At 42.5% G+C, this 26,436-nt stretch overlaps 1 protein-coding gene across 4 annotated transcripts in view; it reads left to right on the top strand.

The window, feature by feature from the left end:
• The window catches only part of RAPGEF4 (Rap guanine nucleotide exchange factor 4), a 451,555-nt gene that overhangs the window by 118,367 nt on the left and 306,752 nt on the right, over positions 1-26,436 (top strand). The window contains exon 1 of one of the 4 annotated variants that reach the window (XM_089690493.1): positions 4,874-5,190. The exons of the other annotated variants lie outside the window; for them this stretch is intronic. The gene's annotated coding sequence lies outside the window, so the exon portion shown is untranslated. Of the gene's footprint in view, positions 1-4,873; positions 5,191-26,436 lie in introns of those variants that run through there. 4 annotated transcript variants of the gene reach the window in all.

Raw genomic sequence — 26,436 nt, 5'->3', positions numbered from 1 at the left:
TAGTTACACGGCTTTTTAGAATTTAGTATCTAATGTCTTGTGTTTGTGTTGCATTGGAGAGCCGTCCACCATATAGATGTAAACCTTAACTGAAGAACATTTAGCACTGTATTTAAAAAAGCAGAAATAATAATAACCCTAATATGCCATAATACTGCTTTTAAAAAGAAACACATCTATGTAGCACAGTCATGTGCTTTACATATGTGCTTAACGGTCTGCTGACTTCAGGATTTTAAAGCCAGTGACATGCAATTAAAATGAATAGTAGTAGGGAAAGCTCTAAGGTCATACAGCCTGTCATGTCAGGTGACTAGCAAAGCTTTCTGTGTTAAGCAGAGAATACTCTGTTACAGCCTCAGGGGTTACACAGTGGCCTGCATTTTATGAATGGGCTGTAAAATGTAGGCTGTACTGCTTAGAGCTTAATCCCAGATTTCTTGGCACTTTGAATAATTCTGTGAATGAAAACACTACAAATCTCCTCTCCTGCCATGGCAGATAGACTCATAGTTCTCAATGTGTGATATCACTGCACTTACAGGGCCGGATTTCCCAATAGGTACTGTGGGTCTGTGCCTACAGGCACTCTTCCTAGATAGACGCCTGTCTGTATGAGTTGTTTGGGGGTTTTTTGACAGCTGCCCTGAGGAGTCCCGGAAATGAAGGTCTGTCATGGGCAGCTGAGTTGCTTACAGTGAACTTAGTACAGTATGTCTGGTAACAGACATAACTTGCGGCACACAGATCCCCTCCCCCCTTCCTCCAGCTCCTGGCCTCCAGAAGCTGATCAAGCGGCTCTATTGGCGAATCAAGGCTTGCAGTGATTGGGCGGGACTCAGGAGGGGGTGTGGTTGCCTTGCAGGTGATCCTGCCAACCCAATGTCTGGTGCAGGTGTGACAGGTTCAGTTGGGCTGCAGACACTGTGAACAGAGCCATCCTGTCTCCAGTAGGTGCTGGGGGAGGGAAGTGAACGGAGGAGTCCGGGGACAGTCATGATCTCTCTAGGTGGAGAAGGCACAGGCAGTGAGTCCCTGTCAGTGATCAGAGTGGAGGAGTCTCTGCACAGCTGTCCTGCACACAGAAGAGGGGGGAGGGGAAAGGGTGGATCACATTCACACTGAACAGGTCACTGTGTATCAGGGGCGGACTGACAGCTCATTAGGGCCCCCGGGCAATAGGGGATCATGGGGCCCCTGTGTTCTTGCCCAAACTCAAAAAAGCCTATGAAAAAGGTACCAGGGGCATCTCATGGGGCCCCTACTGACCCCGGGCCCTTGGGCAGTGCCCGAGTTTCAGAATGGTCAGTCCGCCCCTGCTGTGTACACAATGCAACATCACCCCCTCCACAGAGATGTGCAGGGGCTGTGGTCACCAGAGCACCCCCCCCCCCACACACACAGTGCAAGGGGACCTCTGTGGACCCTGATGTAAAAGGGAACTCTGATGTAAGAGGGAACACTGTGGACCCTGATGTAAAGGGATTTCTGCTGACTGTGATGTAAGGGGGGGGGGGGGGGCTTTGGCGACCAGAGATCACCTTACATCAAAGTTTCCCTTTACATCATGGTCCACAGATTCCCCCGTAAATCAGAGTTCCCCTTTACATCAGGGTCTAAAGAGGCCCCCCTTGCACTGTAAGGGGGAACCCTGCAGATGTAAGGGGAACTCTGGGGACTCTTGTGTAAGGGGGAGCGCTGGTGACCAGAGACCCCCTTACATCAGAGTTCCCCTTTATATTACAGTCCACAGTATTCCCCTTTACAGCACAGTCCACAGTGTTCCCCTTTACAGCACAGTCCACAGTGTTCCCCTTTATATCACAGTCCACAGTATGTCCCCTTTACAGCACAGTCCACGGTGTTCCCCTTTATATCACAGTCCACAGTGTTCCCCTTTATATCACAGTCCACAGTGTTCCCCTTTATATCACAGTCCACAGTATTCCCCTTTGCAGCACAGTCCACAGTGTTCCCCTTTGCAGCACAGTCCACAGTGTTCCCCTTTACAGCACAGTCCACAGTGTTCCCCTTTGCAGCACAGTCCACAGTGTTCCCCTTTACAGCATAGTCCACAGTGTTGCCCTTTATATCACAGTACAAAGTATTCTCCTTTATATCACAGTCCAAAGTATTCCCCTTTATATCACAGTCACAGTATTCCCCTTTACAGCACATTCCACAGTGTTCCCCTTTACAGCACAGTCCACAGTGTTCCCCTTTACAACACAGTCCACAGTGTTCCCCTTTATATCACAGTCCACAGTGTTCCCCTTTATATCACAGTCCACAGTATTCCCCTTTACAGCACAGTCCACAGTGTTCCCCTTTACAGCACAGTCCACAGTGTTCCCCTTTACAGCACAGTCCGCAGTATTCCTCTTTACAGCACAGTCCACAGTGTTCCCCTTTACAGCACAGTCTGCAGTGTTCCTCTTTACAGCACAGTCCGCAGTGTTCCCCTTTACAGCACAGTCCGCAGTGTTCCCCTTTACAGCACAGTCCGCAGTGTTCCCCTTTACAGCACAGTCCACAGTGTTCCCCTTTACAGCACAGTCTGCAGTATTCCTCTTTACAGCACAGTCTACAGTGTTCCCCTTTACAGCACAGTCCACAGTGTTCCCCTTTACAGCACAGTCTGCAGTGTTCCTCTTTACAGCACAGTCCACAGTGTTCCCCTTTACAGCACAGTCTGCAGTGTTCCTCTTTACAGCACAGTCCGCAGTGTTCCCCTTTACAGCACAGTCCGCAGTGTTCCCCTTTACAGCACAGTCCGCAGTGTTCCCCTTTACAGCACAGTCCGCAGTGTTCCCCTTTACAGCACAGTCCACAGTGTTCCCCTTTACAGCACAGTCCGCAGTATTCCCCTTTACAGCACAGTCCACAGTGTTCCCCTTTACAGCACAGTCCGCAGTATTCCTCTTTACAGCACAGTCCACAGTGTTCCCCTTTACAGCACAGTCCACAGTGTTCCCCTTTACAGCACAGTCCACGGTGTTCCCCTTTATATCACAGTCCACAGTGTTCCCCTTTATATCACAGTCCACAGTGTTCCCCTTTATATCACAGTCCACAGTATTCCCCTTTGCAGCACAGTCCACAGTGTTCCCCTTTGCAGCACAGTCCACAGTGTTCCCCTTTACAGCACAGTCCACAGTGTTCCCCTTTGCAGCACAGTCCACAGTGTTCCCCTTTACAGCATAGTCCACAGTGTTGCCCTTTATATCACAGTCCAAAGTATTCTCCTTTATATCACAGTCCAAAGTATTCCCCTTTATATCACAGTCACAGTATTCCCCTGTACAGCACATTCCACAGTGTTCCCCTTTACAGCACAGTCCACAGTGTTCCCCTTTACAACACAGTCCACAGTGTTCCCCTTTATATCACAGTCCACAGTGTTCCCCTTTATATCACAGTCCACAGTATTCCCCTTTACAGCACAGTCCACAGTGTTCCCCTTTACAGCACAGTCCACAGTGTTCCCCTTTACAGCACAGTCCGCAGTATTCCTCTTTACAGCACAGTCCACAGTGTTCCCCTTTACAGCACAGTCTGCAGTGTTCCTCTTTACAGCACAGTCCGCAGTGTTCCCCTTTACAGCACAGTCCGCAGTGTTCCCCTTTACAGCACAGTCCGCAGTGTTCCCCTTTACAGCACAGTCCACAGTGTTCCCCTTTACAGCACAGTCTGCAGTATTCCTCTTTACAGCACAGTCCACAGTGTTCCCCTTTACAGCACAGTCCACAGTGTTCCCCTTTACAGCACAGTCTGCAGTGTTCCTCTTTACAGCACAGTCCACAGTGTTCCCCTTTACAGCACAGTCTGCAGTGTTCCTCTTTACAGCACAGTCCGCAGTGTTCCCCTTTACAGCACAGTCCGCAGTGTTCCCCTTTACAGCACAGTCCGCAGTATTCCCCTTTACAGCACAGTCCACAGTGTTCCCCTTTACAGCACAGTCCGCAGTATTCCTCTTTACAGCACAGTCCACAGTGTTCCCCTTTACAGCACAGTCCGCAGTATTCCTCTTTACAGCACAGTCCACAGTGTTCCCCTTTACAGCACAGTCCGCAGTATTCCTCTTTACAGCACAGTCCACAGTGTTCCCCTTTACAGCACAGTCCGCAGTGTTCCCCTTTACAGCACAGTCCACAGTGTTCCTCTTTACAGCACAGTCTGCAGTATTCCTCTTTACAGCACAGTCCACAGTGTTCCCATTTACATCACCATCTGCAGCATACCCCTGTACACATATAAAAATATTTATATAAAAATATTTTATAAAAAAAAAAAAGGTTAGTCTTACTGTCTTAATTTTGTTTGTTTGGTTTTTTTTTTGTTGGGGGGGGGGGTACTTGAGAATTCTCTGCCTATAAGCTCCTGTGATATAACTCTGGCCCTCTGCACTTTTAGTCCATTAGTACTTCCTCCGGTCCCCTAACTGAAGGCCCATACCTTGGTACAGACCTGTGATTGAAGGAGTGATCTGCAGGGACCACTGATCACAGTTGCAATGCTTTGCAGGCTCTAATGCAAAAAAAAAAAAAAATAATATAATAATAATAAATGTAAATTTTGTATTAATCATTATGAATGCATTTATTATTATTTTGCAAAAGCTGGATTTAAGCAGAGTCTTCATTCCCCTCTTTTTAGAATAATGTTCATATCCTAAATCTGGAGAAAGCTGTAAATTGATGAGTGTAGCTCATTGATACGTCGATCAGGAGCTGCTGGTTTAGGCTACATTTGCATTTGATAACATCTACAGAACACTATAGATTAGACATGCAGGAAAAAATCAGTCCGGAGGGACCTGCTGCCTCTGTGTTCTGCTACTCTGCACAGTGAGATAGGAAGGGGAGGATCAGCTGTATCCAGTGTAGCATCCTGACCAGGAGTGTCTGTTCACAGATTGCTCTGTAGAGGAAGCCCTGGATAGAATGTGCTGGCTGGATGTTCGGAGGCACTGAGGAAGCACACAGCTGGATACATCAGCACAGGCAAGCCTTTTAATCGGCTCTTGAAAGACAAGACAGGCAAATCAGTAATATTCTAAAGCACGGTAGAAGGGAAATCTGCCACAATCTGACCATGTGCCTGGATCACAGTTAAAGACAGAGCAGCAGGAGCATATGAAGGGGTACCCTTGGGGCTTACCATTCACTGCACCTATGAACAGACCCTAATGTAAGTTCTTTTATTTTTTATTATTTTCGCCTACGTAATGAATTATTGAGTATCGATGTGTTTCAAATAAATCACTTTTTAAAATTAGATATCAGAACATTGCTTGCATTCCTGTTGATCTTTATTGATGCATTTGCAACATTATAAAATAGATAGATAGATAGATAGATAGATAGATAGATAGATAAAAATAAAGAGCTTAAATCTTTTAATTAAATGAAGTGCAAGAGCACCTTCCCTTTGCTTATTTTTAGTTAACATTTAAGAACACAACTTTATATAAGGCAACTGATGAAAAGAAGGATGCAGAAGGAACAGTTTTTTTTTTAGGGTGTGTAGAATAGAGGTTTGTAGACAGGATGGCAGGCTTTAAATAATGGATAAGTTACGCACTCGATGACTGGCATTTATAGCTCAGCTGGTGAAATATTGTTTTCCTTGCAGCTGTCAGGTAGTGGGTAGATCTTAAATTGAGCTGTGAGCTGCCACTAGTTACAGAGTATTATTTCATCCTCGTGACTGTTATTGATAAGTGCATTTATTTTGACGTGTCTGTTATGTAAAGTGTGGAGTAAGATCAGAGTCATTTTGCTTTATATTGTACTAGATGGTCTGTTTAACTCTTTTCTGTCATAAGACATGCATACAATATTCCATAGGGTCACTCTCGATGGGGAATAAAGTATAAATGTGGGCAAAAACCGTCTAATTCTAAAAAAAAAAAATAAGGCTGAATTACTAAAGGAGTTGAGAATCTTCACACAATAAATTAGGTGAACATTCATTTGCATTATGCAGCCACAATTGGTTATTTAAAATGAAAAGGAATTAGCTTTTGGCATGGTTGAACAATTGAAGTAAATATTACAAATTTAATGTGTGAAGCTTCTCAGCTCTTTTAGTAGTTCAGCCCAATTGCCCAAGAAAGTGTTAAGTCTGCTCCTAAAACTCAGAGTGTCATAGATATTCATTAGGAATTTTCCATCAGTGCAAAAAATGACGCAACTTCAGGTAATTTTCAGTAAGGTGTATATAAATTTATTGCAGAATTTGTCTTGAAAAGAATTTTGTCTGCAACACAATGGGGGAGATTTACTAAAACTGGTGCCCAAAGAATCTGGTGCAGCTGTGCATAGTAACCAGTCAGCTTCTAATGTCACCTTGTTCAATTAAGCTTTGACAATAAAACCTAGAAGCCCATTGGCTACCATGCACAGCTACCCCGGATTATGTGGACACCGGCCTTAGTAAATCTCACCCAAATATTTACAATTGTGACACAATTTTCCCTGTCATGAACGACGTCTTATATACCCCACTTTTTATTTCACCAATATGGCGGTATTTCTTAATTAATGCATTAATTAATTCTGGCCACAGTGCCGAAGTATCACTGGTCTGAACTACCTGAATTTTTTGATTTCATGAATTTGTTGCAGGACTTTCTAATACAGATATAACATAAGAAAAGTGTTGTAAATGTTTCCTTGAGTCGCTCGCAAACCAGTCATATGACAGCGGCCATAGCTGTCTTTCAGTAAAATACCATGTCACTTTTTTGCTGCTGCAATTGTTAGCGGAATACGGGGCATCAACCCAATCAAATATCATCAAAAATCTGGATAGACAATGTTTGTCATTTAATGATATTACAAAAGTTGTTGCATGCATGATGTAATTGTAAATGTGGTGACATCACAATTAACCTAATTTGGAATGTTTTTGGGGTCTAAGCCATAGACAGACAGAATACTGTATGCTCATCAATCAAGCATCCAAGAACACAACTGCCTATACAAGGACAACATACATTTGGTTTGATAATAGAGGGGTAGTAGTCCCATAAACAACACATAAGAATATCAGATTAAATGGACCTATTCTGCCCCATAACCCTTGTGTATTGGCACCTTTACATGCAAGTTTTAAGGCGTGTACATGAAAACTGGTCACACACAGTGAAATCATGTTTCAGGTCTGATCAGATAAAATGCACTAAAGTGAGGGCCTACTAAACGTTCCATTCATATGAAACCCAGTGAGATAAACCCTCACACTACACAGTTCTTGGTAGATATTGTTGATCTGACAGATCAGATTTAAAAAATTATCTGTGTGTGTGACGAGTCCACCCAGCATCCAAGGCAAAGATGCAGAACTGCGCCCTTCTGCCCTGCTGCTAACCCGTGATGCAGACCATGGGTCTCCAAACTATGGCCCTCCAGCTGTTGAAGGACTAAAAGTCCCATCATGTCTCTGCCTCTGGGATTCTTGCCTGAGTCTTGCAAGGCCTCATGGGACTTGCAGTTCCTCATCACCTGGAGGGCCATAGTGTGGAGACCCCTGACATAGACTGTTACAGCGTACATGAAGCCTTGGCCCACTGGTTGCCAGTAATGAATCACAGATCGGCACATGACACCCTCCCTATGTGGCAGAGCTGCGGTTAGGTGCAGGTCCCTCCTGCTCACCCCCCTCTTGTCCCGGTCCTGTATATCATTTTCTGAATATCGTAACTGTACAGTTGGGTTCAGCATTATATGGGATATTGAACATTTTTCATACAGTCTGCAGTAAATGCACAATGTTTAATAAGACGATTTCAAGGCGCATGCTCAGAGCAATAGTATTTAATTATCATAGTAAAAAGACTGAACAGTAGACAGATCTCGCAGATGTGGCTGTCATTACATAACAGTTGTTGGTAGATATTGTTGATCTGACAATAATAATATATGTGTGTGTGACGAGTCCACCCAGCATCCAAGGCAAAGATGCAGAACTGCGCCCTTCTCCCCTGCTGCTAACCCATGATGTAGACCAGGGGTCTCCAAACTATGGCCCTCCAGCTGTTGAAGTACTTAAATTCTCATCATGCCTCTGCCTCTGGGAGTCTTGCCTGTGGCTGTCAGAATCTTGCAAGGCCTCATGGGACTTGCAGTTCCTCAACACCTGGAGGGCCATAGTGTGGAGACCCCTGATGTAGACTGTCACAGCGTCCATGAAGCCTTGGCCCACTGGTTGCCAGTAATGAATCACAGATCAGCACATGGCACCCTCCCTATGTGACAGCTCTGCGCCTAGGTGCAGGTCTCTCCTTCTCACCCCCCTCTTGTCCCGGTCCTGTATATAATTTTCTGAATATCGTAACTGTACAGTTGAGTTCAGCATTATATGGGATATTGAACATTTTTCATACAGTCTGCAGTGAATGCACAATGTTTAATAAGACGATTTCAAGGCGCATGCTCAGAGCAATAGTATTTAATTATCATAGTAAAAAGACTGAACAGCAGACAGATCTCGCAGATGTGGCTGTCATTACAGTGGAAGATATAACTCCAGGTGGAAGATCCGGTCTGTTAATTGGAAATATCTTATCAAAACCAGTGATTATTTAGCTGGTGAATCTTTGAAGAAAATTAGAAATTGTGGTTTGTTATGGATATGTTACAGTTTTGCAGTAGCCACAGAATGCTTAAAACTGAATTGATGTCAATGTAATGAATCAAGTATTTGCAGTTTACACTGCTTCCCTGAACTTCCAGTCTGCAAAGAAAATGGTTAACAGTGAGCAGTGCAGTCTCCAGCCAGTCTGTTAGCTTGGAGAAGGGAGAGGGGAGGAGGAGGGAGGAGCAGAGGAGTGCCTTGCCATCCTATTCTAGGGGGCTGTGTGTTTCTATTGATGCACATGGTGTAGGGGAACACAGCTCCTGTTCCTGCATACGAAGGGGTCCTCCGCAGGATTCCGTAAGAGAAAGGATCCACCCCAAACAGGGAACCTTGGGCAGCGGTTATGGCAGTCTCAGCTCTGTTCCTGTGTGCTGTGTGAGCTGGGGGGGTGTCCCTTCCTTCCAATCAGCTCACAGAGTACAGTGTGTACCTGCAGCTCCCCACCCCCTGCTTTTTGAGTCTGTGCCCACTGCACATGCGCAAGTAGTGCTGCACTTCCTGAATGGCCCTGTCGTCTTCTGGGACCTGTCACATGTCCCACAAGACTTTGGGAAGGAAGGGTAGGAGGATAACTTCCATTTCCGATCGCCTAGGTGATCGCAGTGGAAATGGTACCGGGTACCTGTCACATTCTGGTACCCGTTTCCCCCTCTCCCCAAAGGTGCCAATCGTTAATGAGGAGCGGGGGAACCAATCTTTAAAGCGGAAATTCCCCTTTTGGGTGGAACTCTGCTTTAAGGGTAGAAAGAGACCATTATAGCCATCCGAGGAATAAAAAAAACACTTAATCTGATGTCCTTTTTGACCTTTTTGACTGTTTGACAACAATTTGCTTTATACAATAAAAGCATTTAATGTAGCTGAAATTTTGAGCAGAATGAAATAAATATCTCCCAATACACTGTTTCTTAAAATTCTTCCCCCAGCATTTGCAGTTTACACTGCTTCCCTGAACTTCCAGTCTGCACAGAAAAGGGTTAACAGTGAACAATGCAGTCTCCACAAAGTCTGTTAGCTTGGAGAAGGGAGAGGGGAGGGGGAGTGAGCAGCAGAGAAGTGCCTTGCCATCCTAGGCTAGGGGGCTGTGTGTTTCTATTGATGCACATAGTGTAGGAGAACACAGCTCTTGTCCCTGCATGCGAAGGGGTCCTCTGCAGGATTCCGTAAGAGAAAGGATTCACCACGAACAGGGAACCTTGGGCAGCGGTTATGGCAGGTTTATAAGCACTTTAACCTAACCCCTCAAGTGATGCCCTAATACTTGATTCCTTACACCTAATTAACATCCAAAACGTAACTTTTTTTTTATAAATTGTTTTTTATAGGTTTTTTTAGAATAGTAATTGTATACAAAACATAGCCTTGGGGCAGTCCTCGGCTCCTACAATAAAACACTATTACTTTTATACCATTCTTCCAGTTCCAACTCAGATAACCCCTCGGCAATAAGGGCGGTAGCATACACATAAATTATATATAATACGCAGAAAAGTTAGTGACATAGTAAAGATCAGTACATATTAGGGCACAATGGAGCAATAAATACAGGTTCATTATCATTTCATCCACCCAGAGGGAAAATAGGTAAGGGGCTAATATGCCTCCACACTGTCCCTTGCCATATAAAGGCATCAATGGTATATGAAGCTTACAATGAAGAGGACACATGGCCATTCCTAGCATTGGCAGTAGAAGGGAAGTCAAGCCAAATGTCCCACACTTTATGGAATTTTTTGGGACAACCGTGGGAAGGATATGTCCAAAGTTTAACCTGAACCCTAAAAGTAAAAATAAACCCCAACAATCCCTGACCCTAACAAAAACCTGAACTAGCTGCTAAAGCACACTAAACTAATCCCTTCTGGACATGCAATTCATCGTCTTCTTGTTGCAAATCCATCCAATTCTGATGACATCTCTGTCCCGAAATATACCAACACTAAGCTGTCAGCAGCATACTCTTCTGCTCCATTCTAAGAGTCAGCTGGTGATCACTTTGTCACTAAAATTTGGTTTTCTCTGCCAGACCTATATGAAGACATTATACTGCCCTGGAACATCTGAATGATGTTGTAATATAATAATTACTAAAGCTGGAGAGTGCAGAAATAGACTCACTCCTGCATAGAAACCAATCAGCTTCTAACTTCAGGTTGTTCAATTAAGCTCTGGCAATAAAACCTGGAAGCTGATTGGTTTCTATGCAGAAGTGAGCCTGATTTTGCACTCTCCAGCTTTAGTAAATAAACCCTTATGTGTCATGTGATAAGCACTAATGCTAGTTTGGACTTTTGTTGGTAACATGCTGTCTACTTTATATGCAGAATTACTTTTCAACTGCATAGACTACCAAACGAGAAAAGTGAAATATTTCCATGTTTCCTGAACTATAAAGAGTCTTCTGACTCCTCTTTACATCATTTATGCCCCCTACCCTCTATAGTTCTCTTACAGAACTTAGCCACATACTGTATGTCCAGAGGTGGACAGAAAAGGTAAAGAAAGGCTTCATGCTGTCTCCCTTAGCCTGCTAACATAAGCACTGAACTTTATAATAAATGCTGCCCTGGCCTCTGCTACTTAAAGCGGAGTTCCACTCACTCACAAAAACTGTAGCTGCTGACTTTTAAAAAACAGCCACACACCTGTCCCATGATCCCGCGTTGCCCCCACCGCAGCCCGTTTCACCGGCCGTCCTGTATTCCAGGAGCCGGCATCTTCAGTGTGGGCACCCGGCTGTGACAGCTTGCGGCTTCGCAGCCAGGTGCCCACTGCGCATGCGCGAGTAGCGCTGCGCTTCCTCAATGGCCCCGTTGTCTTCTGGGACCTGTCATGTGTCCCACAAGACTTCGGGGAGGGAGGGTAAGAGGACAACTTCCGTTTCCGATCGCCTAGGCGATTGCAGCAGAAGTGGGAGCAGGCACCTGTCAAATTCGGGTACCCGTTTCCCCCGCTCCCCAAAGGTGCCAATTCTTAATAAGGAGCGGGGGAACCCATCTTTAAAGCGGAAATTCCCCTTTTGGGTGGAACTCCACTTTAAGGGTAGAAAGAGACCATTATAGCCATCCGAGGAATAAAAAAAACACTTAATATGATGTCCTTTTTGACCTTTTTGACTGTTTGACAGCAATTTGCTTTATACAATAAAAGCATTTAATGTTGCTGAAATTTTGAGCAGAATATTATTATTATTATTATACAGTATTTATATAGTGCCAACAGTTTGCTCAGCACTGTACATTATAATGGGAGACAGTACACAAGACAGTACAGTAACAATATAATACACGAGGGGTGCGAGGGCCCTGCTCCTTGGAGCTTACAATCTAGGAGGGAGGGAATAAACATCTCCCAATATGCTGTTTCTTAAAATTCTTTCCCCAGCATTTGCAGTTTACACTGCTTCCCTGAACTTCCAGTCTGCACAGAAAAGGGTTAATAGTGCAGTCTCCATCCAGTCTGTTAGCTTGGAGAAGGGAGAGGGGAGGAGGAGGGAGGAGCAGAGGAGTGCCTTGCTACCCTAGGCTAGGGGGCTGTGTGTTTCTATTGATGCACATGGAGTAGGGGAACACAGCTCTTGTCCCTGCATGCGAAGCGGTCCTCTGCATGCAGGATTCCGTAAGAGAAAGGATCCACCCCAAACAGGGAACCTTGGGCAGCGGCTATGGCATTAGCCTAAACTGGAACATAGGCAAAGATTAAAAGATAGAGGAGCCACATATTCAGTGAGTTATTACATCAGCTGGTGAAAGTGCTTAAAAATCTGGGCATTAATTATCACTTTAAGGGTAGAAAGAGACCGTTGTACTCATCTGAGGAATATTAAAAACACAGGGAAATGGATTAGAGTATTTTTTTTTAAATTTTTTTTAAATGCGTGTCCTTTTTTTGGTTACATTTGAATACATGTTGCTTTATACAATAAAACCTTTAATGTAGGGTGCAGCAATGCATTTGCAAAGTTGACTAAAAAGCTGAGACAGCAGAAGCTGTTTGCCCTCTGACTCTGTGTCTCTGAAACTCTGTATGATGTTTTTATTTTTTTTTTAGCCCTTAAAGGAGAAGTTTGAGCTACATAAAAAACAAACATCTATACTCACCTCCGTACTACAGCATCCGCCTGATACATCATCGGTCCCCAGCCAGCTCTAAGCCAAAGAACTGAGCGATCACATGACCACTGATTGCTCATTTCTCCTTCTGCCCAGAGGGGAGAGCAGTGACTGTCAGTCACCACCCTTGGCTCTGCTCCCCCAGTGCTCACTAGAGCACCAGGCTGATGAGGGAACAGGCTAGACTGGCTTTGGCTTTCAGCTGCATGCTTAGAGCTGGAGCCAGTTGTCAATCAGGCAGCAGGGTGGATCCCGACAATACAGTTGGGATCTTTCCAGAGCCTGGAGCGGCTCTGTGATGTCAGCTGATAGCAAGCTATAGCCCACTATTAGCTGACTCTGGGTAACAGGAGAGCAAAGTAAGTGCCTTCTTGTGATCCAGAATAGAAGTATGGCCATAAAAGCTTTAAAATAAAAAGGTATAACAAAAACGACTATACATTTTGTTTAAAGGCTCCTAGCTTAGGTCATGAAGGCACAAAATACCTCTGTCCATAGAGTGGTTAGTCTAGAGAAATCAGGAACAGTAAACAAATCTCCAGTGTTTTCTTAGAAGTGATTAAACCACACTTCCTTTTGGCTGTGACCGATAAGTTGAGACTTGTATCTTACAATGACTGAGGGCCAGTATCTGTGTATCCTGTTTTTATTGTCTGTATATATTTGCTATGCAGTACTTAGCGTTCGGTTTCTTTATACATGTTTTTCGTTTGTTATTTGGTATGCTTCCATATTTGTATCGTTTTTGTCACTTTATATTTTTTACCAGCATTTGGATACTCATTACTATGCCTATAAGGGACATTCAATTTCATGTGAGCCTCACCATCTACATGAGCGCACCACACCTGTCAACCTTGGCAACATTTGAAAGGTGGAGGTTTCCTCCCCCATACATACGGAGATGCTCTAAGCTTACTTCAACTCAAATGTTTACTTTAAAGCACAATTGTAGTTTGATTTCACCATTAAACCGTATCTATGGTCAAAATGTAAACTCATATATTCATTTCTGTGTTGTATTACAATTATTTATACCCTACTCCTATTAATCTGAATGATCCTGAAGTTTGTAAACTTACTTTGTGGATTTGCCCACACATTTACTTCCTTGAGTTCTGTGACACATATTCACTATGTGCTGTGGATAGGCACTGCTGTGTCACACATTTAACAGAGCCTGCCTTCCGAACTACAGAGGTGCTGAGAGGAGGAGTTTATGTAGGCGGAGTCAGAATCACTGCTTGCAAGGTACCGTGGGATATGTAGTCCTTAGAAATTGAAAGTAAACAGCAGAGAAGAAGTTGCAAAGCATGCAGGGAATCCAGAAAGTTGTTGAAAGAGATGGCCAGCAGACAGGCAGAACATAGAATATGAATGACAAAAATAGCTAATGTTTGTGTTGTTACAATACTGATGTTATAAAATGAAAATGTATGCTGTAACCATTGAGCGCTCATTTAACTAGACACATTGAGGGTCTAGTAAAGGCCTGTTCATGCTCTGGGGTAGATTTACTAGAAATGGTGCATTCAGAATCTGGTGAAGCTGTGCATGGTAGCCAATCAGCTTCTAACTTCAGCTTGTTTAATTAAGCTTTGACAAAAAAAAAAACTGGAAGCTGATTGGTTTCTGTGCAGAGCTGCATCAGATTTTGCACGCTCCAGTTTTATTAGATCAACCCCAGTCATGTGGTGACAGGCACTTTTCTACACCTAATAAATGGCAGTCACCATAAGATCACAAAGAATACTTTTGTTTTCTATGTGTCTGTTCACACTACAACGCTGGCGTGAACAGCTGCTCATCTAATGGAACTGCATGTCACCACAGCTCATCGAGCAAAACCGCTGTGTGGAGACTATGAATGAAGTGTAAAGTTGTCATGCTTCTATAAAGTTTTTAAAAACAGTACCCCTCATCAGCTGTCACAACGAATACTAGCCTGCATACTAAAATAGAGCATTTTATTGTGTAACTAGAGTGAATGGGCCCTAAAGCCAACTTTTACATGTCTTACCTCCTTTTCGCTGGGCAGTAGTCTGTTACTCTCTGCTTGGAAGCAGTAGTCTTTCTGCAGCAGTCTGAAATGCCCCCTGCATAGTTTATGATTGCAGAGCTTTACCGATTAAGAAATGGTCATTTTGGACCTCTGCAGAGAGACTTCTGTTTCCACTTATAGAGCAGCAGCCAGTTGCCTGAAGGAGCTACCTTTATGCTGCATGACAGCTACATTAAAATTACAATCTAATAATTTTAAAAAGTTTTTCTCCACACTTAATGTATAAAGGAGATTTCAATAGAGCTACAAACTACAATATGGTAAACAATGTTTTTGTAATGGATACATAAAGAGTTAGGCCTCAAATAACTTTCATTGGCAAAATGCTGCACCAGTGGCCAATCACTTAACCAGCAGCCCTAGCATTCAGCCATATGATCTCTGCTGATTGGCCAGTCTGACAACTGATCTCCTCATTCAGCAGAGATCAAGTGGTGAAATCTTCACGCATCTGATCCTGTGATCGGATGCAGCAGTTCTGCAGTAAATGACTTAAAGGGAATGCGGTGTGCTGCTTGGCTGGTTTCCCTTTTGACCATTGTTCCTTTGTTAAACAAGAAGGAATGTTTTATTTCACAAAAGTGAACAGGCCCAATAGATATTGGGGGGGGGGGTCATAAAGGGTGTTGTAGACATTCCATTGGCCGGTACTGCTTTATTGTACTGCTCTGATTCTGTCTATATCCAAAAGTGGAAATAGAACATGGAGAGTACAAAATTCAGTAAAATAAATAATCACAGTTCATTTAAAAATGAAAGATAACAAAGTCCAACAAGTCATACAAATCTCAAAATGACAAAACATATACAGAATGGTATCAAAGACTCAATCATTAACAAACCAAACAACATAATAAAGAAAACCTTCCAGTGCAATCAATTAGACAAGGAATCGAAGAGTTTGTGCAACATTACAGAGATCACATGTTACAATGCAGTCAGATGATACGGCAATTTTGCATACACAGGACAATAGGAGTATCCCCATAACAGTGGACCCACAGAAAACAGAGAGCAAGTTTAACCTATTTTAGTTGTAATTCTGCTCCCAATCTGTTGAAAGCAAAACCCAGTTGGTAAAAGGTAATGCGCAATTTTACTGATCTTATTACTTTCATTGATTTTGCGTTGAGAATGTTAGAATCTAAATTCTTATACAGAATGAATCCTCTTCACAAGCTAGCACTTTGTGATTCTATAGTATACGCAAACCCGTACCTTGTAAAGCAACTTGTTCAATTTGAAACAGAAATTCAAGACAAAATGTTTGCGCATATAAAAACCTTCGACATATCTTTTTTTTCTTTTTTTTATAAGTGGCCACATGACATCTGTTCACAGCTGTATATAGGGCTTAGAAAGCTAGCGGTGGAGACTGCAGGGCAGGGTGTCAGTAGGAAGCAGAGAAACAGCACTAGTGAAGAGCTGTGCAGATGGCATATCAGAAATGAGGGCACTGGATTACAGGCAAGCTGTGCTCCCAAGTAGAATGCAATGAAGAAAACTAACCACACTGGGATGGAAGTCCTTCCATGTCTAGCGTGGTCAGTCTGAAATAGGAAAGCAGGGGGACTGACGGGATATATACTATATAAGGAATTTGGAAATGTTTGGGTCACATATATCACATATATAAGTATAACGAAAGGCAAAACTTTTTTTTTGTTTTGGATAGAGTGGGTGTGGATTAGAACAGAAATTAGGTTTTTAATGCTGTCTGATTCCCCGTTGGGGAGATTCATTTATCTGTTTACCATTATCATTGAAAGTGAAAGTAAAGAAAACCCCAAATTATGGGTTGTCACCAGAAAAGTAATAGAGGGGAAATTTTCCAATGGGGACACTACGTCTTGACCTGGGGGTCCCCAAGGAATTCCCTTAATTTGTGGGGATTCTCACACTTCCTTTTGTGGCTATGGGGCATGAAGTGAGGGTAATTCTCTCCAATGGGACACAGATGGCGAAAAAAAATTACGAGGGGTTTAACCCTCTCTTACTCTATCCAAAATTAAAACAAAAACGTTTTGCCTATAGCTCTACTTTAAAGTGGCTGTCCATTCACACACAAAGCCGTGGCTCGGCCCCACCCCCTCTCTCTATTCATTGGCTCACTGGCTGTGTTTGACAGCAACAGGAGCCAATGGCTCCCACTGCTGTCTCAGCCAATGAGGAGAGGGAGTCCCGGGAAAGCCGAGACTCCAGTGCACATCTCTGGATCGAGAGGGGGCTTAACAGAGTGTTAGGGGGGCTGGGTGGGGATGTTGCACTGAAAAGTTTTTTTACCTTCATGCATAGAATGCATGAAGGTATAAAACCTTTACAACCACTTTAAGCCACCAATCTATGTAATATAATTTTTGATTTGAGATTCTGTATTTAACACGTGTATATCCTTTGAAAATTCAAATAGTAGTAGTAAAAATACAGTGTAATTTTTTAGCCACTTGAGCTTCATGCCTCTTTCTTTTTACGAATCTCCTTGAGTTCCAGAGCATTTTTTTCCCAGCAATATCTCGGTCTCCCACATCTGTGTCTTTATGGTTTTGTAGTCTACCCTAATGCATGGATACATATATTTTTATTTCCTTGGCTGTCATTAAAATAGCAAAAAAACATTTATTTTTTTATTTCACAATTTTTTCATGGGGGTTTTTCATCAGGTAAGTGGAAACTAGATCCAAGTCCCCCATGGGGCTGTTGAGCAGTAGATCACTTCTAATAGTGATCTATTGCTGGCTGCAGTAAGCCAGCAATAGATCACTATAGCAGTGATCTACTGCTGTATGGAGGCACAACAGAGTTGTAAAAGTAGCATCACTACACTTCCAATGTAAACACAGCTTGAACGTGTTGTATTTGCATTCACTTCCACACTGCATTCCTATGGGCAAAGAATAAAAAGCCCAGAAGCTGAATATTCAGCTCCTGGGCTTAGTGCTGAATGCTGGCTGTCACAGACAGCTCACAGTTCCTGTGCCAGGATGCCAAGGAGCCCACATGTGGAGATCAGTCGCCATTTTAAAACAGCAATAGGACAAATGGTGGTTAAAAAAAGTATAATATTTGCATTTTTGTTAAATGGTCAGTCTGCCAAAAAGAGTTATTATAGTTAGATGTAGAATGTGGTACATTGAGTTAGATGTAGAATGTGGTATAGTTAGATGTAGAATGTGGTACATTGAGTTAGATGTAGAATGTGGTATAGTTAGATGTAGAATGTGGTACATTGAGTTAGATGTAGAATGTGGTATAGTTAGATGTAGAATGTGGTACATTGAGTTGGCCTCTGGCATCTTATATGTCTTGGAAACTGCTATGGCAAGATCCCGCTCTCATAATTGTTGACTATTATTCTGTACACCTGGGAGTTTTGGGTGTTCCCAGTCACTTGTGCCTGGTGCAGTTCCTCCTGTTGAATTCTTTGTAATATGAAATAGATACAGAATCCAGCAGGGATAGAGGGACCCCTAAGAATAGCCATAGCAAGTGTGTAGACTTGGATATCTCAGTAACTAAATCCCTGAAAAATAGAAGAAAGTTTTTGGTGGTTCAACTCTGCAGCATCCACAAATAGTAGGCTTTAGGTGATCTGACTCTCTACAATGACCCTACCACTGGCTAGCAATAAAAAAGAAAATTCTTTATAGAAAATAAGTGTTTTAATTTGTATGTTCTCCTCTCTATTCAAGAGATATCACAGCCTGAATAATCTTTTGCATCTCTAACCTCTGAGACACTTAAACATGTATTGGACACGTGGTACCCCTCAGTGGCCTGTTATATCTCCAGTTAACCCTATGCCATTACTGTGTCCTGTAGTGAAATAGGGAGGAACCAGATAGCTCAGAGGGGCCCAGGTATCCGATCACCTCTGGAAGTGTTGGATACAGAAGATTCTTTACACTCTGGTATCTCTTGAACACAGAGGATAACAGCAGTGCTGGTAATGGAACAGGTATGTAAAAAAAATCTGAGACGACAGGGTTTGTTTCAGTGTCACCATACTCATTCCAACTGAAGTTACATTCTGCAGAGCCTAGTGAGAAGAGCACACAGTAACAGAGCTGAAGCTGTCAATTGCAGGCTGTGTGTTGGAGATCCCTCCCCTGTCAACTTTTTTTCTCTAGGTGTCAGGAAAAATTGGCAGCAGTGACTCATGCTGATTGCAGAGGAATGAGGCAATGACACTGGATTGAGACAAGTACACACTATAGAGGGATATGCTTTGTTCATATTTCAAGTCTGAGGTTTACAACCACTTTAACTGCTTCCGTGCCACCTTATAGCAAAAATACTGCTACAGGGCAGCACAGGTGTGTAAAATCATGTATATATACATGACTTTGCAGTTCCGGGGTAGGGGGTGTGCGTGCCTTACCTGCACCGCCGGCTGTCATTCACCGGGTGACGGCTGGTGAGTCCTCACCGGCACCAGGTGATCTCCGAGTATTACTGATGGGGGAGAGACCTGTAGGTAAACAATAGAAATCTCTCCCCTGTCAGCTCCTGCGTATTTCTTTATATGGCCCTGCATAGCAGTGTGCTTACAGTGAAGCACAGACACCACCCACATAGTAAAACAGCACACAGTTAACCCTTTGATTGCCCCACATGTTAACCCCTTCCTGCCCAGTGCCATTAGCACAGTGTCAGTGCTTTTTATTAGCACTGATCACTGTTTTGGAGTCACTGGGGATGTCAGTGACACCTAGTCAGTTCTCCCCAGTGTCAGAATGCCCGCTGCAGTCCCGCTATAAGTCTCTGATCACCACCATTACTAGTAAAAAAAACCCCAAAAATTAATTATATATATCGCCATTTGTAAACGCTATAACTTTTCACCTTTCACGTAAATCAATACATTTATTGGGATTTTTTTTTAGCAAAGACATGTAGCAGAATACATTTTGGCCTAAATTTATGATAAAATTAGATTTTTTAAATTTTTTTCGCTGCACATATTTAATAGCAAAAAGTCTAAAATATTGTTTTCTTCTCATAATTGTCGGTCTTTTTTTGTTTATAGCACATAAAATATAAAATGCACAGGCAATCAAATACCACTGAAAGACAGCTCTATTTGTGGGAAAAAAGTACGTAAATTTCATACGGGTGCAGCATTGCATGACTGCGCAATTGTCAGTTAATGTAATGCAGCTCCGTATCGCAAAACATGGCCTGGTCAGAAGGAAGGGGGGGGTAAATCCTCAGGAGGGCAAGTGGTTAAAACGAAACTTTACTCCCATCCAGTTATGTCAGCGAGCCCCCTTTTCAGCACAGACATCTTTGCCTGGTCTTCGGTGTTTGGGATCTTATATCCATCTTGAATAACCATGCAAGAATTCCTGTGCATGCTCTGGTGCTCCATCATCCTGGCAGATGCAGAAACTGTACACATGCGCAGCTCAGTGTACATTATCAAGAAGATTGTGAACAGGCAGGTGAAAATCCTTTATTGCATAAGAGACATAGGGGTTGATTTACTTAAAACCGGAGAGTGCAAAAGTTGGTGCAGCTCTGCGTAGAAACCAATCATCTTCCAGTTTTTTTGTGAAAGCTTTATTGAACAAGCTGAAGTTAGAAGCTGATTGGCTATCTGCACCAGATTTTGCACTCTAGTTTTAGTAAATCAACCCCATAGTATGTCACTTTTGCAATAAGAAGCCTGCCTAGTAACCGTTTTTATTTTTTTTTTTAAGATCCACCTTAATTTTTGCAGCCCTGTGGTGATCCAGTGGATCAGAAAGAATTGAATCCAGACATAGTCAGGCAACTAGTATTTTCAGAAGAAGGTCATCATCTATACCAGTGTTTCTCAACCTTTTTTCAGTCAAGGCACCTTTTAAAATTATTATTGATAGTCCTGAGGCACCCCATTCTAAAATGTGAAAAACTATCAGTGTTTGCAAGTGATAGCGGTGAGCAGAGAGCACAAGGCCTGAGCCAGAGGTGGTGGAACTGAGTTCTACCAAGTTTCAGGTGAAAAAAAGACCTGGATGCAATATTCACCTTCACTCCAGAGATTTCTCCCTTATTATATTTTTCTGCCACTAGATGTCTTCAGTCTGATGGCTAGCATCATTTAACCCACTTCCCATGAGCCCAGATTGTCCTGGACCTGCCCTAATCTGTTATTGGACAGTGAATAGAGGAGCAGCTCAGTGATAAGCTCATCCTTCTGTCACTCTGCCCTCCCTTCCTATCAGCATTCTTCTTGTCAGCACATGGACTGATTGGTTCCTTGTGCTCCTACTACCTCTCACACTCCAGCTCTGCTGTACAGAGACTACAAGAGGCTAGAAAAATATAATTCACATCTGTAGAAAATGTTCATCAGAACTACACATTAAAAAGCAAAGCCATATACTCATTGGTATACAGTCTCTTAGACCAGTGTTTCTCAACCTTTTTCCAGTCAAGGCACCCTTTAAAATTATGTCCCAAGGCACCCTTTAATATTATAGACAGTCCTGAGGCACCCCATTCTAAAATGTGAAAAACGTTTCTAATAGTTTTATAAAAGACAGCAACATCCACACATGTAGGACACCCAATAGTAGAGGTGATTTATTCTTCCAAAGCAAATACACTTTTGCACACTGGTACCAACTAGTATGCCAATGTTTCTCTTCTCCCTCACTGAGCTAATGTGACCCCAGCACTGATGGAGAGGGGCAAGGGAGGGTCAAACAAGGATGCTGTGCAGGCAGCTGATATCCTCCTTATCAACGGATGATGTCAATGGTTGTCAGGATGCCGGCGGCTAGAAGGTTGTAATGGTGCACAATGAAAACCTGTGGCTTTGTGTAACTAAAAAGCAGGCTTGTTCCACCCGCTGGCTTGTTTACAAGTTTTGGGCAATTTTTAGACATTTTGCCAAGGCACCCCTGAAGAAACCTCAAGGTACCCCAGGATGCCTGGGCACCCTGGTTGAGAAAGGCTGGTCTATACTTCTCTCACTACAAGATCACATGAAGCAGAATTTGCTTGGCATCTTTTGGTAAGATTAAGGCAAGTAGAGTATATCCGTACAAACAATCAATCTCTGCTGCGTTCTGCACACGGAATGTTAAAGAAGTCTAGGTGCCGAGGAGGAGAGTTAGGCAGAGGCTGCCTGAGAATTCTAGTTCTTCCATGGATGCAGAACTGCAAGGACCCTGGCCGACTTCAGAGGTGTCATTGTGAAATTACAGCCAATATAAACAGTTGTGACGAGGTGACAATGCTTCTGTTTGACTGCTGTACAGTGTTTGCAGAGTAGACTGTAACTGTGTCAGCTTTACCCAGTCATTCAGAAGAGGCTGCCAGCTACATTCACTGCTAATGTGAATAAACCTAAAGCAGGCTATGGCAGATGGATACACCGAGCCAGGGCAGATAAGCAGAGGAATCAGAGAGTATTACATAATATGAATTCGGCTTAAAGAGAAACTACCATTTAATGTTACAATACTGATCTATTTTTTGCATACAAATCACTTCGTAATTAGGGAATTGTGATTTAATTATAGATTACAGGGGAAATAGCATTACATCATGATTTCAATATACAATTTGATGGGTGATTTAATTTAGAACTTTGTAGATATAATGTTGCAGTAAAAACTGACCTAACGTTACACCAGTGGTTCTCAAAGTTATTCTGTCCTGTGCCCCCCTTTGGAAACAATTGCATTAAATTCCCTCCTTCCCCACCTCACCTGGACCCATTTTTCGGATTAGATATATTTCTTTCAATTCTTTTTTTATTAAAGTTTTTCAAGACAATAACAGAACAGTGGACGAATGTAACAGTAGTCGAAAAAGCATCACGTTTGTCAGATTTATACAGAATAAATTCAACAATTACATATGACTATCTGATATTTGTATCAGGAACATAGCTATACGCAGAAGGTTAGCAGGTATACTGCAGACTTAACACTCAAAACATGGCAATGCACATTTCGTTTCCCAAGATGACACATATGATACACAAGGAATGGAATTATAACCATTAAGAAAACAGTCGAGCAGAAATTGGATTAGATATATTTTATTGGAGCCTACAATCTTATAACCCTTCAAGTTGGAGAACCCCCTAGTACCCAGTAATTGTAGGTAACTGGGTTATGGTTCTTATACCTATGGAAGACTAGGGAGGTCACTGCTTCTGAGTTCTCAGGTCTCCCCATTTGCATTAGTCATGGTAAAATTTTCACCATCACTGCTAGATTCAGTTTTTTAAAGCAATATAAAGCAGCCCATAGATGATTCAATTTTATTTTCCTTCCACAACGTGTGGAAGGAAAGAGAATCGCTAGATTTCCCTTTCAACATAGTCAGTGTTAATGAGGAGATGCCTCCCACAGCACTATTGTGTTCAGCCAGCGGAGGAGCATGGGGGAGCCTTTCCAGTGGACAGAACACAATGGTTACTGCTAGCAGCTATAGACGCTGGCAGTAATCTCATGTAGAAAAAGCTGATATTATCTTAATTTTTTTTTTGTGTTCATACTAATGATCTGGGTTTCCCCGTAGACATATAGGAGCTCTTACGTCTCCTGAGGAAACAAGCGTTGTCTCGTGAAACGCGTCGAGATTTGTGGAAAGAGCTTGCCTAATATAATTCATTCATGATGTTAAATATTTATGTAACTATTTACATTTCTATGTACATTACTATCTTGTGTACATTAATTAAGGTTCTTACACCTGGCTTGAGCCTTTTTTAATATGTTTATTTTCAATAAAATGTAAGCTTTTTACTATTTCTATTATGTCTAGCAAAGTCCCTTGGGTATTTTTGTGTTTGTATCGTTTTCTTCTTCTATCTAAGATGGTGTCCTCCTTCCCTCCCTGTAGTCTTTTGGGACACGTGACAGGTCCCAGAAGACTACAGGACCATTCATGAAGCACAGCGCTACTCGCGAATGCGCAGTGGGTAGCTAGTGGGCCGCAAGCTATCACAGCTGGGTGCCCACACTGAAGGTGCCGGTCTCCTGGAATACAGGACAGCCGGTGAAACGGGCTGCGGGGGACACACCGCGGGACTGAGGGGCAGGTAAGTGGCTGTTTTTTAAAAGTCAGCAGCTACAGTTTTTCTAGCTGCTGACTTTTTTTTTTTGACAGGATGAGTGGAACTCTGCTTTAACGAGGCCTGAGCACTCACATAATGAAGAAGGTGACCTAATGGCTCCAACACTAGCTGCCATGGTGTATTTTGGTCCTAAGAAGGAAGATTTTTGTGGGGTAAGGTGTTGCTGGTGGGTCAGGGGGGAGAGAGGACATTTTACAGACAGTGTCAATACTGAATGGGCAACTGGAAGTATTTCTTTAAGAAGCCAATGAGTGATTTAGTCCACCAGTACCTGAAACAGAAGTTGTGGGCAGGTACACTCCTAAAAGCGTATCTAAAACCCTGAAAAAATGTACTATATTACCAGTCCATAGACAGAGGTACCTGCATTCATTTTCTTTTTTTTTCAATTTTTTTTCCTGGTGATTCTGCCAGTAACACACTTCCAGTCCTGGCATGACCACATTCATTCACTATACTGTGCCACAACAAAATCAAGATAGGACTATGGAACTCCACCCTTCTTCTATTCTACTTAGTATAGATGGGTATTCTGTAACATAGAGGAGGATTCTATAGTTTGCAAAGATAGCAGAGAACAATGTAATTTACAGCCCATACAGAGAACACAGGAAGTTTTTAACTCACAAGATTCCTGGCAAGACTAAAAGATTTTTTCTTTAAATCTAACAAAACGCTTTCTTTTGGTCTTTTAAGGGTCCATGCACGATGGGCTTACAAAACGCTACATATACAGAAGTTTTGTGTTTTGCCTGTAGAAGCAGCTCAGTGTTATCCAATGGGGTTGATTTACTAAAGGCAAATAGAATGTGCACTTTGCAAAGTGTAGTTCCACTCTGAAAGAGCAGTTGCTCCAGAGCTTAGTAAATGAGGGGAAGCTTTGCTGACTTCCATCGTCCAATCATGTGCAAGCAAAAATACTTTTTTTTCCCTGCAAGTGATTGGGTATTCTTTGCAAAGTGAAGCTTTACCTCATTTACTAAGCTCTGGAGCAACTGCACTTGCAGAGTGCAACTGTACTTTGCAAAGTGCACAGTCTGTTTGCCTTTTGTAAATCAACCCCTATGTGTGCATGCACATTAGGATGTTTAGAGGCATATTTTGAGCTCAACGTTTAGAGGCAAAAAAACCCTTCTGGTTTGTGTTTTTGAAAGGAGATTTCTAGCAGAGAAAATCTCAACGCTCCTAAACGCCTGTACAAAAACACTCTATATGAGCATTTTTTTCTGCCAAAAAAACAGGTGTTTTTTTAAAGCTCAGTGTTCATGGACCCTGAGAGACCAAAGGAAAGCAAATATTAAATGTTTTTATTTTTTTGTTTTTGGGTTTAAAAAAAACTTTCATCTGTAAGGTATGTATATATTGGTATAGTTACAGTGATCGTGCTTGGACTAATGTAAGTATGCATATTCCATTGCTGGTCGATCCCAGTGGAAGTGGAGAATCATGGTAATATCCACTGATACTACAGTGATCCTCAGTGTCTTCCAGATCCCCTGCAAAGTGCCTGACTTGCTGCAATGTAACCACTAGGGGATGCTTACTTGGCATGGGTTTATTTTATTTTTCTCAATGAATAACAATGCATTCTCCTCTCCTCCTTTCCCCCTGGTCCAGTCTGAGAATGCTATGCATTCAGTGATTAAATGCACCGCGTTCCCTGAATTGCACCCATGCCAAGAGGGTGACTTTTGTGGAGCATGGCAATTGCTCGGCATGGGAACAGGAAGTTAGTGAGGATCACTTTAGTAGCAGCAGCTACTACAATGATTCTCTGCATCCACAGGTATGGCCAGGTATGGAATATGCAAGCTTGACCAATGTAACTATGCAGAATTATCCATATCTGAAATTCAGCTTTTAATATTTTGTACTTATAGTAGATGCAGTTTGAATGTAAAACAATTTAGATTGTCTGTTGGATAGTTTTTACGGTGTTTTTTTCTGTGTAGAAGCTTCTAAAATGTTCCATCTAGTTTGTATGAACCAGTTTTCCTCTCGGAAATTCTTTGAAGAATCCAGGAAGTTTTGGTATGCAGCTTTAGAAGTGCATTACTCAATGACCATAAATGAAAACAACACGGAACTGACCAACAGATCTCAAGTCGCTCTAATTTTTGAGATAGGGACTGGTAGTGTATGTTGCAATCAGTACATTAATTAGGTCATGGTCATTGATATAATGAATGTGTGTGGTTCCCATATGTTTGCTTTGCCACACTGGCCCATATTTGTAGCTACTTATTTCCAGGAAAGAGAACACATGCAATGACAGTTATCTTTAAAGAGCATTTGATTTTGAGTTCACTTTGTCTTTAGAGCTGACCTTGCAGTACAATGCAAAAACTGCATTAAATGCCTCCCCCCCAACCCCATAAAACTCCCCAGCTCTTAGTACAGCAAAAGGTATTAGCAAAGAAACAAATCAGATTTATACGCACCTTACTCCCACCTTCCACATCTCTGGGCATGATGTCACCATCCTTTGGGAAGATTTCTGGGAAAGCAAAGCAGGCCAAATCTCATGAGAAGACACTCCG

This window comes from Staurois parvus, unplaced genomic scaffold (genome assembly GCF_062004578.1).
Source record: "Staurois parvus isolate SC_StPar_1 unplaced genomic scaffold, SC_StPar_1.0 ptg000530l, whole genome shotgun sequence".
NCBI classification, from domain to species: Eukaryota; Metazoa; Chordata; class Amphibia; order Anura; family Ranidae; genus Staurois; species Staurois parvus.
Note: the sequence above shows the minus strand (reverse complement) of the source record. Positions and strands in the feature narration are given on the sequence as shown.